Here is a 5477-nt window from a genome sequence, read left to right as displayed (position 1 = left end):
TTTAGCATTTTATTATAATAGCTAATGCTAAATCGTAATTTTAAAAAATTAATTATATTTATTAAATTTCTATTGGTTAAAAATTGTAGAAAATAATTAATTGCAAAACAATATATTAAGCAAAATATAATATATTTTTGGGAGAATTTCATGTTTACCATTATTCATCTTTACCACCGTTAAAGGAATATTTTCAAAAATACATTCTTCATTAAGTGGCAAAAGACTCTAATACCTTTGTTCTTAATATATATAATAAATAATTATTTAAATAAACAAAATAAAAAATAAAAAAATAATTTTTTTATGTTTTCGAATTATACTTTTTCAAATTTGAACTTTTTTATTATTGTTTTTTGGAACCATTTTCGAATTTTTTTTTTCAAATCGAAAATTATGTTTGAAACTAATTTTAAAAAATTTATATTTTTTAAGTTTTTATTTATATATTTATTAGAATCCTAAATTTCACATTCCAAAAATTCTACTCCATCTTTCAACTCTAAACGCTAACTCTAGATTAGTTAACCATAGAGATATAAATATCTTTTACCCTTCATTAAAAATGAGAGTAAAAGTAGTTAATGTAAACATAAAAAATGATACTATGAATGTGGTATTTATGGCAATTTCCCTATATTATTTATGTGTAACAAAATCAAAGCATACATTTTTCTAAAGTGAGGGAATATGTCCAAGCCGTCTTTAATTAAAATATAATAGGGGGCTCAATATAATAAGTGTACATGAGCATAATATTTTGGGAATTTTACCAAAATAGAATGGAAAAACACTCTTTATCCCTATAGTATAAAATCGACCTTAGTTTGTCCCTATAGTACATTTTTTCTCATAATCTCAAAATTAACCCTTGATTACTCAAATAAAATACAATTTAAAAGTAGTATAAATATTAAAAACATATTAGGAATAAAAAAATTAAAAATAATTTTCGATAAAAAAATAAAAACCACAAAAGCCCTATATGTCGTAAAGATATTCATCATAAAAGAAGAGTTTGTGAAAATCACAAGAAAAACTATGGACTTTTGCAAAATCACATGTACACATTTTAGGAAAATAAAAAGATTTCAAAATATTTTTAAAATATTTTATAACTGAATTTTTTGAAATATAGTTATTCTTATCCGTAGAATGCAGTTTCTAAACTGCGTAGAGAACATATAACTAATCCGTAAGCAGATTCTACCATATGTAGACTTTTAAGTTGTGTCTAGATTTCGTATTCATAAAATTCTACAATTTTTTCATAAAAGTAAAAACTGCATTCATAATAAATGAAGCTACTTTTAGAATGCGTAGACTTTGCATTCCTCATGTTTTGAATTCCATTTAAAAGTAGATTTTGAATGCGTAAAAACTGCATTCATAATGAGTTTTCTCGGCAAAACCGCAAAAATGAGTTTTCACAAATTGCAAAAAAAAAAAAAAGAATTTTTCCGCAGAAACTATAAATCTTATTTTCCGCCCAAACCGCAAAAATAATTTTTTTTGCTGAAACAAAAAATTTTTGTTTTCTCCCGAAATTGCAAAAAAATGAAAATTTTCGGCAAAATCACGTAACCAAGTTTTTTGTTGGCAAAACTACACAACAAATTTTTCTGACAAAACAAAGTTTTTTCGCCTAAACAGAATTTGCCCACTCCAATAAAACTGAAATATTGAGTTTTTCTGTTAAAACCATAAAACAATGTTTTTCGTTAAATCGGAAAATCAAACATGAGTTCTCTCGCAAAATCAGTAAAATTATATTTTTGCTTAACTAAAAAACTTTACAAAATTCGCCAAAATAGCAAAAGTTCATTTCCGTGGCAAAACCAGAAATTCATGTTTACGTCAAATTATCAAAATTGACCTATATGCAGCTCATATAGACATGATTGTTAATGTTTACGGTCTTTAATAAGTGTGGTCGTTAATGGACCCGGTCATTATTTATCTACAAAAGTACAAATATGAAAAATGTCCATCTAAACATGGACATTTAGATACACGGGTACCCAAGTATAGTATTGAGCTGTTTACTTGTAGAGCAAACTTCTCATTCAACACGATCTTATTATAAAAGCACACCAGCATTACCCATATAGAGCTTAAGAAAAAACATCTCATAGTTTCTAACACTTTTTTAAGATTACTCTCAGCAATGTCATCTTCATCATCATCTGTTCCTGATTACTTGAGAGATAAAAATCTGACATAAGAAACAAAAGATCTGATTTCTTCTTTTCCAAGCGAGAAAGGTTGGTTAGTGAGCCAAATGTATCAGTTCCAAGGACGTTGGCACACACAAGCGCTGCTACAAGGAATCTTGACTTGCCAAAAACACTTTGAGGCCAAAGATTCCGAAATTATCCTCGTCACCAATCCAAAATCAGGTACCACTTGGTTAAAGGCTCTTGTTTTTTGCTCTCATTAACCGACACAAGTTTCCAGTTTCTTCTTCTACTGGTGATCATCCTCTTCTTGTTACCAATCCGCACTCCCGTGTGCCTTTCTTGGAAGGAGTTTACTACGAATCTCCAGATTTCGATTTCTCCCAGTTGTCTTCTCCAAGACTCATGAACACGCACATATCACATCTTTCGCTGCCCGAGTCCGTTAAAAGCTCGTCTTGTAAGATTGTGTAGTGTTGTAGGAACCCTAAGGACATGTTTGTGTCCTTTTGGCATTTTGGGAAGAAACTTGCTCCTCAAGAAACCGCTGATTATCCTATTGAAAAAGCTGTTGAAGCGTTTTGTAAAGGGAAGTTTATTGCTGGACAATTTTGGGATCATGTGTTGGAGTATTGGTATGCGAGCCTCGAGAATCCGAACAAGGTCTTGTTGTTACATATGAGGAGCTCAAGAAGCAGACTGAAGTTGAGGTTAAGAGAATCGCTGAGTTCATTGGATGTGGTTTTACTGCTGAGGAAGAAGTGAGAGAGATTGTGAAGTTGTGTAGTTTTGAGAGTTTGAGTAGGTTGGAAGTTAATAGACAAGGGAAACTGCCAAATGGAATAGAGACTAATGCTTTCTTTAGAAAAGGAGAGATCGGAGGATGGAGAGATACTTTGAGTGAGTCCTTGGCAGATGCAATAGATAGAATCACTGAAGAGAAGTTTGGAGGTTCTGGTCTCAAATTTTCTTGTTGAATCAAATTTTAAGATTTGTTGTTCTGCTTTCATTTTCTTTTGCTTTAATGATGTTTCTTCAATCTTGTGACTTTGCTGTTTTTATGCGAGGGTTGAGTTGTTGTTGTTGTTGTACGAATAAAATGGATTGTTTGTGTTTTCTAATTTTCACCACTATTAAAATGTCATATGATAGTCAATAAACATTGATGATTACTATTTGGATCAACATGTTTTGTTTGTTTTTTATATGATGAACAGAGAAGTTTGGAATTTAATAGAGAAGGGAAATTACCAAGTGAGAGGTTGAAGGATGCAGAGATGCTTTGTCTGAGTCCTCAGAATAAAATGGATTATGCTTGTTTTTTCTAACTTGCACTAGTGAGAAACATGATCACTTTAGTATAGACATGTTCAGAGAATTAAACGTGTTCTTGCTGCTGTGGAACTTTCAAAGTGGAGGACTCTGAAATCTCTCTGTTGCACGACTTTTAAGTATGAATGGCAAAACATGATGTAGAAGTTTTTCATTATTGCCGGTAGTTTACATTTCGAACTAAAGTCTGGAATCTAACAATTGCTTTCTTGTTCTTGTCATAAAGTTTGGCCTTTCTTCTTTTTCTTTGTTCTTTCAGAATCGAGAAAGTACATTTTCATGGTTCTTGTTTGTCTGTATGTTCTTATCAAGCGGCTCTATATACTGATATACATAATTCATTGGCAGACTCGGTGCGCTAAGGCAATTTTCAAATATAATACTATACTAGATTTTTATCCGCGCTTCGAAAGCGCGAGTTTTTTCTGGTTAGTAACAATTTTAATATGAATTAGTGTTTTGGCTTTGATGTATATTATTAAGTTACAAAATCGTATTATATCAAATAAAGAAATATTCACTACAAGAAAACACAACATTAACGGTTGCGAAATTCGTAGTAAGTTCGTCGTAAAATAGGCTTTACGAGGAATTAGCGAGGAAAAAAGTTTCGTCATTATTAGTTCGTCGTAACGCATATTTCGTAAACTAGCGAGAAACACACTTCGTCGTAAAGACGAAGAAAATTATTCGTCGTAAAAACCACGTAACCTTTCCCCGTAAGGAGGACGCTACATTTCCTCGTAAATACCTCGAAAGTAATACCTCGTAAATTACACGTAAACCCTTCCACGTAAAATATTCGTTAAGCTTTCCTCGTAGTGTTGACGTAAAATTTTTCCTCGTAACTTCCTCGCAAACTTTCCACGTAATGTAGTAGTAATTTAGCTACGAATTTACTTCGATTTTTTATTTTCCAGAATTAAAAAATATAATAAATTATTTAATTTATTAACAAAAATATAATTTAAAAATAAACGTAAATACGAAAATATTTTATACATAAATAAGTTTTGAATTTATAATACAACCAACGAAAAGAAGAAAAAAGAACTAAGGGTCGTTCATCGCCCGGTAGAAATCCTCACTGCTCCTCTCTACATCCACCTCGTCATGTGTGCCAGATGACTCGCCTGGAATGGGATTTTGTCGTCGCATGTTCCTCAACAAGGACTCCCATTCCGGATTTGTGGCCGCTACAACGTCCAAGAAGCCATCGACTCCACCCATACGAGCTGTGAACAAAGATCGCGTCGAGTCTAACTCGTTACGCAGCTGAGTGACTTCATCATCCCGTCTCTGACCATAAGACGATGTCGCTCTCAGAACATCGTTGACGGAACCAATCCCCAACGTACGTCCTTTTTTCTTAGGGACAACCTTAAAAACAAAAAATAAATATTGTTAGTAAAAAATTAAAGTTAAACTAAATGAATAATAAAAAAAATTAAAATTAAAAAAAAAATTACCTCCTCGTAAATCCTATCCACTTCAAGTGTGGATAAGGTGAAGGGTAATCCGTCGGTGGACTCCTGGGTCAGCTGGGTCTGGCGGTCTTCAACCCGACCAACCAAGTCGTTGAAGATCTGCTCGGACCTAGCATCTAGAAATTGGCCCGCCTTGTTCTTGTGGGTCCTCTCGTAAAGTTTCAAAAGAGAAGGGAGTTCTCCCGTCTCTTTGGCATAAAAAAACATTTAAGAAAGTTAGAATATATATATATATATATATATATATATAAATTAATTAAATTAAATATTTAATTACCATATCCAGATGGACACCGGCGTGGGGTTATTGACCCGTAGAGTGAAGCATCGGCCCGTGGTCGTGCTCATCTACCGTCTGACGGGAGGCTGAGCAAGATTGGGCGACTCTAATGGAGTCAGGATCCCGCCAATAATGGATGACGTCATCCCACACATCCTTGGTGAGCTCAAGAGTTTGTCACGCTCATACCCCTTCACGATC

At 33.0% G+C, this 5477-nt stretch overlaps 1 pseudogene; it reads left to right on the top strand.

Annotated features, from left to right (window-relative positions):
- The first annotated feature begins 2167 nt into the window (after positions 1 to 2167).
- LOC106418591 lies at positions 2168 to 4129 on the top strand (annotated as a pseudogene).
- The last annotated feature ends 1348 nt before the right edge of the window (positions 4130 to 5477 follow it).

This window comes from Brassica napus, chromosome C9, assembly GCF_020379485.1.
Source record: "Brassica napus cultivar Da-Ae chromosome C9, Da-Ae, whole genome shotgun sequence".
NCBI lineage: Eukaryota > Viridiplantae > Streptophyta > Magnoliopsida > Brassicales > Brassicaceae > Brassica > Brassica napus.
The sequence above is the reverse complement of the archived record's forward strand: the minus strand, read 5'-3'. Positions and strand labels throughout refer to the sequence as shown.